This window comes from Ursus americanus, chromosome 5, assembly GCF_024610735.1.
Source record: "Ursus americanus isolate L20-20 chromosome 5, mUrsAme1.1.p, whole genome shotgun sequence".
NCBI classification, from domain to species: Eukaryota; Metazoa; Chordata; class Mammalia; order Carnivora; family Ursidae; genus Ursus; species Ursus americanus.
In genome coordinates this window covers 35,212,501-35,225,615 of record NC_142131.1, presented here as the reverse complement: position 1 = coordinate 35,225,615, position 13,115 = coordinate 35,212,501, and the positions used below count along the sequence as shown (strand labels likewise).

Genomic DNA, 13,115 nt, shown 5'->3' with positions numbered 1-13,115 from the left:
CTCCTTTTGTTACTGGGGCACAAAAGAAACAGGGTTGGGCTGTGTGGTGGCCTGGTCTACAAGGCCAGGAAGGATGAGATTGATGTTCTATGCCCTAGGCTCCAAGGACAACATGAGCTGGTCTTGAGCACAGAGTGAGTGAGACCTCAGCCCTGTGGCGACCAACACAAGAATTCAAGCTCTGCACTGTGAAGTTATCATATACCTTTCCTGAGCTCTTAATTCAATCTTCAGTAATGGCTGGCATTTTCCACTGAGGCATTGAGGGCTCCGAGTAAAACTGGAAATACTTTGTGCTGCTGGGGGGGCAGGGGTAAGATGAGCTGCTGAACTGTAATGGGTGCTTAAACAGGCTGCACAGCCACAGGAAAAGCCATTTAGAAGGTATACTTTTATTAGTCCTTCTTTTAAAGACTCGCAAGATTTTAAAAGAACCACATGAATTCTGTTTTTAACTTGCATAAAAACTTGCAGTTAATTTTTATGAGAGATTTCAAATCCCTGAAAAACAGGTTTGGTAAAATCTCCGACAAGACTTGAGCTGCAGAGTTAGGGAGACCTCAGAAGAAAATCAAGATCTGGATTTCCTTTGTACATTTTCCCTGAAAAACTGGGTCACTTTTTTGGTAAATAATATTTAAAGGAGAGCAAATCATGCTTAACAACAGAACTCCAATCCTCTCATAGAAAATGCCAACCACAAGTGACTTTCTACTGACCTTTAATGGGTAGGTGTAAACCATCAAGCTAGTTACTTTCAGATTAAGAGTTTTCTTAGTTTCTGATACGTGATGTTGAAAGAATACTTCATAAAACACAGCATAAATTCATGTCCTCCTTCCTCATTCCTAAAAGGCTTCATCCAATCAAGATCTTCTGTTTATATTCCTCACATTGGCAGAAGGCATGAGATGGCCAACTGGAGTCCCTCGTCAGGCATCGCCCTGAGTCCTGACTTGATCTGTGTCTATACATTAAGGTCAATTAAAGCAAACATATTTTTAAAATTTTCTTTTTCTAATTTAGCCACTTAACAGATTCGTCTCCTTAGAGTCAATTGGTTATTTAACTAATGCTAATTTCCCCGCAATGATCTCTAGTTTGATCGAAGTTACTGAGGAAATCAAATGATCCTCCTGACAGGGTAGGGTATATAAACACATCATAAAAGGACAAGCATAGGAACTAAAGGCAGATTTTTTTCTCTCTCTCTCTCACCATTTCCTTAGTGTGAACCCAAAAGAGTGGAAGGCCAAAATGTGGAGTCCCGGCTTCTTCTCAAGAGCCACTTCAGCCTACACAGTGTCTCCGCATGTCCTTCACACCACCAGAAGAAACGGTGGCTCGGGAGGCCAGGACCAGCAGACTGCTGTGTTGAAGAGGTGAGTGCGGGCTCAGAGCTAGGACACTGTGTCTTTGTCAGAGCACTAGACCCCAGCAGCAGGTCGTCAGGAAGTGAAATGCCCAGGACTTGGGTCCAGTCAGAAGTTGAGGCTCAGGCTTCCCTCCATCACCTCCAGATCCTTCCATCCTCCATCTACTTCTTCCTACTTTTGCCCACCTTCTCCACCCTGGAAGACCAAGCCTCAGAACAAGCTATACCTGGAAACTGCTTAGCTTGTGGCCAGGGTGTGAAATATTTTAAGCGCTCTAACCCTACAACAACAGCGGTCCGTGTGGTTTTATTTTATGTCCACACTGAAGTGTGAGGACCAAACGTAAATACATTTTTAATCACAACATTATTCCCAGAATGGCAGAGAATGTATTTTAGGATTTGTGAAGCATCTCAGAGGAATCAAGGTTGGGAGCAGGAAATAAAGTTGATGCGAATAAAGGATCGTGTTAGGTTCTGCCAGACTGACCACGTACGCTGTGGACGGGCACGTCTGGGTGAGCGGACAGCTTACTCCACAGGAGAGTTTGAAAGAATAGCCAAAGGAGAGGGAATTAAGCCATTATGGAAAGTACAAAACCGTTCCCCCTTCCAGCTTGACTGGAAGGAGTAACCATGCAGAACTTGCCATACATGTACATAGCCTCCTTTTCCAACATTTATAAAATCCATTTACACATTTTCTCAGCTGTTTCCCTTGACAACAACTGGTTCTATTAGAATCTTGGAATCTAAAAATGTCTGATATAACCCATTACCAATGTTTTTCATTTGACAGATGGAAGATCTAAGGTCCAGAGAAAGTGACTTCCCCCAGATTATTAAAATTTTCTGTTCCTGGAAGGGTGTAACAGCACAAAAAAGCAATAATCTATGTGACTTAGGGCAGGGAAGCCAGGGTAACGTAGTATGTTGGGATCCTGACCAACTGTGTGATCTTAAGCAATGTCACTCATTTCCCTGAACCTCAGTTTCCTAATTTCTAACAACTGAGATAATAGCACCTACCTCAGAGGGGGGTTAAAGGAATTAAATGAGAAAACGAATTAAAAGCATTAAGTACAGTGCCTGGTACTTAGGAGGTATCAACAAATGTATCAATAATTATTTACTGTAGTTATTACCTCTGCTAATTGCATAATAACCTATAGAATTGTGAAGTCAGGCATCAATATAAATTAATAATAATAATAATAATGATAATAATACAATAATAAAACTAGAATTTTGAGTATGAGCCTGGGCACTTCACTAATTGCTTTAAGTACAGTATCTAATTCCAATCCTCCCAATTCTGTAGATAAGGAAACTGCTCCTTAGAGAAGCTTAAAAATTGGCTCAAAAGCTGGTAATGATTTTCCTAGGATATGAACCTAGCTCTCTCAGACTCCAGAAGGCACACGGTCTGAAGCAAGACATTAATCATCTCTAGATTAAGGAGAAATAAAGAAAAGGAAAATGTTTAATTTTATAGGTGAGATCCTTTACTCTTCTCCCAACTAAGAAAGGTGAAAGGCTGCATTTTAGAGCAAAATGGGCCAGTATCAATCATTTCACTTAACCATGTCAGACTTTTATAATAAATGTTTTGGCTAAGTGTAAGGTCACTCAATGTCAGTTCGATACCCTTTAACAGGGAGCTAAAAGTCAATCCTGCCATCTTGAGATTTATCTATGATGTACACTAAAGTTGCTTGGTTTTCTATTGATTGAGCATTTGAGATACAAAAGCTTGAGAATTGGCTGTTATTTATTTGACACGTCCCTATATCCATTAAACTTGAAGCAGTGTTATCTGCTGTTTTAACATGTCTTGAAGCTTCCCAAATCTGTCCTTCCTAATTGTGGGGGAAATGTCATTTGTTTGGAAAATGGTAATAAATTGAAGGCTGCTCTTTTCCCACATGTGGATATTCAGAGATTTTATTTGTGCAAACTGTTAACCAGGTTAATTTTACCTGCCCCATCCTTACAGATGATGTGGGAGGTGGGGTATGGATGAGACATGTTTCTTAGAGGTGCTCAAAACCCTCTCAAAAGGTTGCGCCTTTAGTCAAAAGCCTCACATGTTACAAAATATTGGAAGGAGGGTGCCTTAAATTGTGAAATCTGTGAGGGATCTCATTTTTTTCTGGAACTCCCTGACATATGAGCCCTCGTGCTGCTGGAAGGGTTCCAAGAGCACCATAAAATTAGGGCTGGTCCTGTCTGAACTGAGTCCAGATCATTTCAAAGTGACTCAAGGCTGGGAAATAAATATTGAACCTAGTTAAATGTTGCTTGAGATTATGCTTGGCACTGGGCGTCCAGTCACTGATTTACTCTTTGGTTACATGGGTTATTTTGAGCTCCAATGGGTACGCCAGGGGAGATTCATTCAATGGCAGCAATTATTTGCAAGCACAGTTGCATTTCTGACACATTTAGCGGAATATAATGTAAAGATTTATGGGATGGTATTGGGTGGGTTGAGAAGACGTAAAAGTCTTTGGTTTCATGCTACTTTGCGTTCAGCTTTCCCACTCCTTTTCTCCTGTTACTTACCTTTCTTAAATAAACTTTCTTCCTTTCTTTTCTTTTGTTCATTTGTTCATTCATTCTTTCTTTCTGCCTATCTTTATTTCTTTCTTCCTTTCCTTCTTTAGACATTAACTTATAAATTATGAACTGTAAGAAGTCAGAATCAAAGAAGTCAAAGAAAGAGTTGTAATGATCTGTGTAGCTCACCCTGCCCCTTTAAAATGCCAAAAAATGTGGGGGTAGCTATTTGGAAAAGAAATGTTTTAAATGGCCAGTTATGTGTTTAATAAATAGACTTTGAAGCAAAGGTACAGCCACACACTTGCTGAGTTGACCTGTGGCATTTTTCAGATTGGGACTGATGTCAGGTTTGGTACATCGGGGCCACAAATGGAAGTCACATGCAACATGCAGTCCCAGCCCTCTGACCTTCCTTCCTTTAGCAAGAGGAGGATACTCCCCAGGGCTGAGTCTGATCTTGCTGTGGGATCTGAAGCACTGGCTGCTGTGTCCAGTCCCAGGCCAGCTAGGCACTGAAGAAGCGTTCCACTAAGAGCAGCCTTTGGAGTTAGACCCACGTGGGACTCCCGATCTGCACCACATTCACTGTTGACTTAAGACAATTGACCAAAAAGTCTCTAGGCTCAGTTTCCATATCTCTAAAATGAGGATCCTGAGTTCCTGCTTCACAGGGCTATTGTGAAGGTTTAATGGGTTAAAGCATGTAAAGTGCTTAGTTCAGCACCTGGCATGCAGTGAACAGTAAGTGGTAGAAATTATAACAATTCTCCAAATGTCAAACCACCTCTCTTTCTGAAAGGCCTGCCGACTCTGAGCACAGATGTAACCACAGCCCTCAGCCCCTACAGACTTTGGCCAACTGATGAGGCAGCTCAAACGTCTGGCAGGGGTGGGATTTGGGGAGTAGAGCAAGGGGTCCACCATGGCAGTCAGGCAGCAACCCCCTTCCAAGGACACACACCTATTCCTTAGACTACACAGGGGATTCTCTGGCTATGACCAGTTTCTACATTGGCACAGCAAAGTGCAGGCACCTGACCAACACAATTTAAAGCACAGGTCTTTTCAGCGTGCTTATCTTTTGAAAAATTAGACACAAGACAACAGAGTATAGATTAAATCCCATTAGGAGAAAAATCAATAAGGACTATCTGTTCAACAAAGTTTCAGACTTAGACTGTCTTCTTTCAAGAACTATTTGATCCAACTTCAGTCCAGGAGCCACACTCTGCCTGTGTGTAAGATTTCCTAGTTCCCGAAGCACTTCCCCAAACCTTATCTTAACTTGAGCCTTCCCAAAGGTGGAGATTGTTACCTCCGAGTTGTAAGTCAAGTCACTCAGCTAATACCTGGTTGAATTCTTTCTTGATCCCAGGTCTTCTGACCCCAGTGTCCCTAGCACCACACCCACTCAGTTTGTTCTCCGCACCCCAAACCCTACCACACTCACTCCCCGGCACTCATTAGAAACATGCCCAACGCATAGGCTCTGACAAAGGGCACAAGTTACATGGGGTGTGAAAAGTCTCTGGTTTTAAAATCTAGTCATGAATCTGTGCCAAATGCCAAAGGACTTTGTGGAAAGAAACAGAGTCCACAAATTTCTGGAGGGCCCTTCACTGGTGAGATTTAGGAAACAGACTGGAGATGAGGGGTGATTTACTTTGCAGGCCACGTAAATATACATACCATGGTAATTTTAATAAGAGCATGTCCCATAAACCTCAGACATAAAATAATAGTCTCACCAAAGGTATAAATGAATGGGGATCTTACAGAGGTAGATTAGCTCCTGTTCTACCAGCCACAATAAATTATTTCTACGCTTCCAAACAATACTTGCTGAATCCCCACGTCTTGCTGCCCCTATGTTAAGTGGAGAAGAAACACCTGTGCTGGTCCAAAGAGCAGTGCTCACAAAGACAGACAAAATGGATCCAGTAATGTTTGTTCCCTCTCCCCTCTCCCACCACCTGGAAAATGAAGACTAACAGCGATTAATGCCTCTTGGTAACCATGTATGGACTATCCATCAGAGAAAGCATGATTTAAAACCATGAAATGGTTTTGAAATGGTTTTTCCAAAATGTCCCACAGAGCCCTGTCCCAACCAGACCCAAATCTGTGAGGGCAGACGTGGACATTCAGGATGAGCCAGAGCCTCCACACAGTTTCCAAAGGAGCCCAACTCCTTGACTCTGTCACTGTAGGGAGCACAGGAAGACACCTTTTTTAGGGTATGTACCAAAGTGGTTTTCTTTCCTCATTTTTAGCCCAGAATAAAAGAGGTTCTTTTCCATGTAGAAAATACACCCTTGCCCTCCACATGGTGAGAGAATGCTCAACACACCTCCCTCCCTGAGCTAACTTAACTGTTGGAGCTCTCTGTAAGCAGCCACTGGACTACAACTGAGGCCAACTGGAGCATGCCCAATGACGTCCACAGATCCCAAGATTTGATTTCATTAATGTCCGTAGACAAATCAGCTGGGCAGCTGCTGGCAGTGTTTAACTTGCCATGGTGGGTCAGATTAGGAAGCTGTTACAAGTCCAAAGGCCACCCAGGGAGGGTTCCTGGCGTCTGCCAACAGTAAGATTCCCATGGTTGCTCTGGAGTTGACCCCACCAGCACAGAGGGAGGCCTCTGCTGGCAAGCCATGGGTTTTTCCAGATGGGGTGTGGCCTCCTGCTGTCACCATGACACACATCTCTACTACAACCACAGACAACTAAGGTGCCTTGGACTTAGAGGCAGGGCTGGATGACTCCAATCTGAACTTCTTTCCCAGGAGGCTTAGTAGGCTTCTTCCCCACAGGTGCTCCTCCTCTTTCCGGTGCCGTGTGACGGTGAATGGCAGGGGTTAAAAGTTGGGCTGCCAAGGTTTGAACTTCAACTCTGTCCATGTGAGGTTGTTGGGGGGTTAAATGGCACAATTGGTGTAACGGCTTAGAACAGCACCTGAGTCTGAGTACAAGTGAAGTCCTCTCAGATTTGATTTCTGCCTTCCCAGGCACTAGGCCCATCCTCTTTCCCTCTCCTGGAGGCTCCAACCTCCCTGCCCTGCCAGGGCAGTGCTACTGCTCTGGGCTTCTCCTCCCTTCACCCTTGAGAAACCTGCCTTCAGGTTCCATGTGGAAAAGGGTCCACCATCCACAAATCCACCCAAGGATCTAATGCACTATCCAACAGGAGCATTTTTATTCCATAGGATGGCAAAACTTTAGCTACAAAGGGCAAATTCCTAGGAGGGAATCTCAGATATTCTTGGTCTGCAGGTGAAAAAGGTTTTTTGTAACGTGCAGGAGAGTAGTAAAGAATAGAGGAGGAAGTAGACCAGGGCCTCATAACTTAACATTGATTTTAGGATAAGAAGAGCACATATGACAGGTTTTGTACGTTCAAGAAGTATGGAAGAGATGATACCACAAAGTTCTTTCCAGAAAAAATAAGGTTGACAGGGACCCAGTATTCACAGATGGGGGCCAAGACGTAGAGACCCTGCTGGCAGCACTCATTAGCCCAGGGTTACCTGGCCACCAGGCTGGCCCACAGGCCTATGGGTTCTGGAGTCTTTGGTGAAGGATGATGAAGCTAAACTTTCACTTCCTTGTGCTTTTCATGTATCCAAGGGCACAGGCAACTTAGAGACACCTTGATAAGTATGTTTTCTGAAATTTCCTGGGACCAGCACAGCCACATCAATTATCTCTCTGTCCCTCTTCACCTCCCTTACATCTCCTCACACATTCACACATATTCCCACCTTTACTAGACTCGAGAAAAAGGAACTAGACAAAACACAAACTCCAGAGACCATGAGTGGCTGGGTGATGCTGGCCAGGAGCGATCATATGTGCCCACAGATATAGACAAGATGCATCACCAAAGGCCCGAGGCCCGTGCTCTCTGCAGTCTGCCATCTTGCAGGTGGACAGTGACAATTCCCCTTCCTTTCTACCTCATACTCAGGTCACCATAAGCCTACGACTGGCCATACAGTTCTGAAAAGGACTAGTCAGAAGGGACTAAAGTAGGATGAGGGAATCCAGGCACCCTTGGCCCCCACCAGATGGAACATTATCCTCTTGCAATCTTAATGGCCTCCCTGCAGCAAGGGAGCCTCTGCCCCCTGCCCATCAACTAAGTAGCCCATCCAGGGCTCCAGTTCCTGGAGGGAGGACCTTAGCCTGTTCCAACTAACTTCATGCAGCACAAAGCCCAGCCCATTTCTGTGTAGCTCTGGGCATTTAACAAATGCTTTTAATGATGATGATGCAACCCTCTCCGCCTTGATCTATCAGGGTCCCTAAGGCATGAAATGGTTCCCTGAGAAATATATTATCTGAAGCTTTCCCTTTTGCTTAATTATATTGTACTAATGTTCTTTTCTACAGGATTCTCCTCCCCCAACTCCTCCACCCAAACCCAGCTTCACTGTGGGTTGGATTTACATAAAAGACCAGCACATTATAATTGTGATGATTGATCACCTAAGTTTCCTTGGGTTCAGATTGTTTCCTAATGTGGGTCATTTTTCATCATAAAGAGTCGGCTGATAATGATGTCATTTCCATTGCTTGAATTTCAAGGCAGTGGCCACATATCAGAGTTTAAATGACTGTCTATAGGGCAGCAAAATCGGGTCGTTATCAGTTTAAAGCAGTCGCTGCTTTACTCCTGGGGACAAAACAAGAATTGAGGCCTCCTAAAACTCATCACATAAGAGAAGGATGCCAGGAATACAAATCTGTATCAGGAACTGTGGGGGGAGGGGAGACAGCGAAGCAAACCTGTTTTGTGTGAAGCTGTGTGGTAAGCATCAGATAAAAACTACAGAGTCACACTTGACAGAAAATAAGCCACACTGCTGATCATTGGATATCTTAAATGTGCTCTGCCACAATCACTTAACTGTGACTCCATGGCAAGACTAACAAGCAACAACTGAAATCACTCATGAAGGCATGAAGGGGGGCTGTGGAATAAAACTTATGTACCAGACAAGCCCATCAATGCACCTCCCACTCAGTGAGTGGGACCGGGACAGAGCTGGAATATGACCTCCATTTTTGTGTGTGAAATATGGGTGTGAAATGAAATGATGTTATATGTGTATTTAAAACCAATAGCTGCGCCATTAAAATCCCACAGCGTGCATGTCTTAAATCAATGCTGCCCCAGATGTTCTGTTTTCTGCCATTTGCTTCTAACCACCTTCCCACACAGCTCTGCTTTCTGGAACCCCTCCAGGATGTCCTGAAGATGTGAAAGTTGTCAGCTCAACCCCAGTCCTACTTCCCATGGCCTTTCTCATTCAACCCAACATGCTTTCCCTTCTCTGCAGCTCTTTATTTTGAAACATTTCTAACTTAAGAAAAATTACGAGAAAAGTAAAATGAACACTGCTTCACCTAGATTCACCACTTGTTTCCATTCTCTCAAATTTGGTTTACCTCTCTGTAACATATACACATATTATCATTTAACCATTTGAGAATGAGGTGCTTTACCTGTGTGACTTCATGACACTTCCATCCCTGCACACCTCAGGGTGTATCTAGAAAGAAATGAAAGATTCTCTTCATTTCCACAGTACACTTATCTTATTCAAGAAATTCAACATTGGGGGCGCCTGGGTAGTGCAGTCGTTAAAGCGTCTGCCTTCGGCTCAGGGCGTGATCCCGGCGTGCCGGGATCGAGTCCCACATCGGGCTCCTCTGCTGGGAGCCTGCTTCTTCCTCTCTCACTCCCCTGCTGTGTTCCCTCTCTCGCTGGCTGTCTCTCTGTCACATAAATAAATAAAATCTTTAAAAAAAAAAAAAAAAAGAAATTCAACATTGAAGGGTGCCTGGGTGGCTCAGTGGGTTAAGCATCTGCTTTCAGCTCAGGTCACGATCCCAGAGTCCTGGAATAGAGTCCCACATCAGCATCCCTGTTTAATAGGGAGTCTGCTTCTCCCTCTCCCTCTGCCCCTCCCTACCTCCCCACCACCACCTCCCCAGGGCTTGTGCTCTCTCTCACACAAACAAAAATATCTTGGGGGGAAAAGAAGAAAAAGAAAAAAAGAAATTTAACATTGATACAAGGCTATTATCTAATACACAGTCCTTAACTTAGCTCTCCAATTGTCCCTATAAAGTCTTACACAGCTGATTGAAATGTGTATATGTATGTGTATATATATACACACACACTTCTTATATTTGATATAATCTAAATAATATATATATAAAATATGAAATACAGAAATCGATAGCTGTATCTTCAGGATTTAATCAAGGCTCTCACATTGCATTTAGTTGACATGTCTCTTACTTTAGTCTCCTTTTTGCTTTGTTTTGGTTTGGTTTTGTGGGACTGGTTTGATCTTCACAGTATCAGTATAGACTCATTATTTTTAAAAAAACGTATTTGTTAATATAATGGAGATATGTCAAAAGGGCATCGGATCTAGCTTGAAGGAATTCCCACTAGAAAAATGGACATAATTTGAACATCAAAATGGCTTATGAGAGAAATGGCTATATAAGACATTGAGGGGAAAAAGAACACATTCTGATATGAAAAAAATAAAAGTGACAAGAAAGACACAGGGAAGCTCTTCATTACAGAAGACTAATAAGTGAGGAAGGAAATTAGCAAATTTTTTTTATAACCATCATAGTAATAATTCAGGCAAGAACCATCACCTCCAGTCCATATTTAAATCTCCTCTCTCCCATACTAAGAACCCAAGTCCCCAGCAAATCCAGTACTTTTACTTGCTTCAGTCCTGCAATACACACATTTTCAATACTGCTACATCATTGCCCTTACCAACAGCTAAGCAAAGTTCAAGATTTCTTTGCAATTTTTGTTCTTAGGAAATATCACGCTGGGAATACACAATCAGAATACTATGCTTAGAAGTGACCTGAATATTTTTTCTAATGTGTGATTTTCATTTATTTGATATAAAGGTACATTCTTCTTTTTCTAATTGAATTCAATATCTATCTTTTTTCCATCTTTATTTTTATTTAATTTTATTTTTTAGACATGTAAACCACGAATGGCGTATAAGTCAAAACAAATCAAGAGGTATACTCAAGAGAGGTCTCTTCTATCCATTGCATTTGGTTCCATTCACCCCAGTAGATAACTAAATTCATTATTTTCTGGCTTATTTTTCTTGTGTTTCTTTTTGTAAAAATAAGCAGGTTCAACAAAGGTGTTTATTTTTTTTTAAGATTTTATGTATTTATTTGACAGAGCAAGAGAGCACAAGCAGGGGAGCAGCAGAGGGAGAGGGAGAAGTAGGTTCCCGATGAGCAGGGAGCTGGATGCAGGGCTCCATCCCAGGAGACCTGAACCAAAGGCAGATGCTTAACTGACTGAGCCACCCAGGAGCCCCTCAACAAAGGTGCTTGAAGCCATTAACAGGCGCCCTGGGTGGGTCAGTTGCTTGAGCAATTGACTCTTGATTTCCACTCAGGTCATGATCTCAGGGTAAGATGGAGCCCCTAGTCGGATCAAGCCCCCACTGAATCTGAGCCCCCTTCAGATTGAGCCCCCACCACTTGCACGCTCTCTCTCTCTCAAGTAAATAAATAAAATCTTTAAATAAAAAAAGCCATTAACATTTGCATCCCTTTCATAATAATTGTTTTCAAATTTTGGAAGACTACATGAGAAAATTCCAAGATGTAAATCCATTCCAAGAACATTCCTTCCCGTTTCCTGCTTGGAATTAGAGGAAGTATCATTCCTTTCCAAAAGACATCATAAAAGGTGAACAGTAGGGAATAGGGAGAATGAGGGAAGCCAAACCCAGCCATGTGACTTAGGGGGCTAAGTACCGTCAAATTTCTCAAAACGTGTATTTTTTCATCTGAGCAGCAAATGAAAGATCAAGTACTTGCCCCACTACTGATTCTCTTGTCACTGGTATGATCAAAATAACCGGCCAAGCTACAGTACTTCTTAGGCTAAAAACAAATCTGATCATATTAGTCTCCAACTGAAAACCCTCCCCTTCCTCCCCACTGACGTCAAAATAATCCCCAAACTTACACAGTCCTCAGTAGGCTGCCTTCTCGGCACATCGCAGGCTCATGCAAGTGCACGTACGTGTGTACACACACACACACACACACACACACACACACACGCTTGTGATTTTCAACAGCTTGGTTCTTTTCTCACCTTGAAGTGATCTTCCCCACATGAGCCAGGATGTCAGGTAGATGGGTTTCGCCTTGATCAGCCCCATGAAGCAAGTCTGTTCTATGAGCCCTAAGGAGGGCTCTGATACTGCAAGGCTTCCCATGTCTGAAACTTGAGTGTTGGGTTTGTAACAGACCTTCTGAGAGTACAACTACTTACCTAACACAGGAAAGAGGTGTGAGGGGAAATGGGATTTGCCCGTTTAACCTTCAGGCCAAGGGCAGATAGACAAAGGCTCACTGGGATGACAACAGAGCACTTAGCCCCAGCTTACAGGGTCCTGCACTGTGATGCATCCCTGAACCCTCCTGATGGTGAGGTCCACTGTGCCCCACCAAGTGCCTTTCCTGCCTCAGGCCTCTCAAGTTCCCAATCCTGCAAACTCATGGCTCCTATCTGCCTCAACCCTACTTCACTTGTGTTCCCAACCAGGCTAGCAAATTTAATGATCTCTTGAGAGATTTCTTCATGTGAATGCTCTTTGTGCGCTCCCATTTCTTGGATCCTACATCAGACCCTACATGGCACTATAATAAGCCCATAAATCCTGATATTTAATCCTGGTCTGGTTCTTTCTATTGCCTTCAACTCCTCCCTTCCATTTGAAGAGATGCTAATAGAACAATGATTTTCAGACTTTACTGTGAAAAAGAATCATCTGAGGAATTTCTGACTCAGTATGCCATGGGTGGGGCCCTGGAATCTGTATCTCCAGCACATACCTGGAAAGGCGGACCTAAGACCACTTTAAGAAACACAATAAGTAGACTATCTAGATGCTTTCTGTCACCCTTCACCCATACTTGGCCCTCTGAGTTCTAGAGATATTCTTTCTCCTAATTACTCAAAATGACCATTCACAGACATCAGGAGTTTCGAATCTAGGCCTGCAATCATTCTCACCAGAAATACTGCCCTCAGCTGGTCCTGGTAGGAACTACAGCTCCAAGACACCTTGAGTTCTTAACCCCA

General features: G+C 43.1%; 1 long non-coding RNA gene across 3 annotated transcripts in view; it reads right to left on the bottom strand.

The window, feature by feature from the left end:
• The window catches only part of LOC123800227 (uncharacterized), a 370,362-nt gene that overhangs the window by 172,518 nt on the left and 184,729 nt on the right, over positions 1-13,115 (bottom strand). For 2 of the 3 annotated variants that reach the window (XR_006781863.2, XR_015724495.1), the window contains exon 3: positions 9,449-9,495. The exons of the other annotated variant lie outside the window; for it this stretch is intronic. This is a non-coding gene — a long non-coding RNA (uncharacterized LOC123800227). The remainder of the gene's footprint in view (positions 1-9,448; positions 9,496-13,115) is intronic. 3 annotated transcript variants of the gene reach the window in all.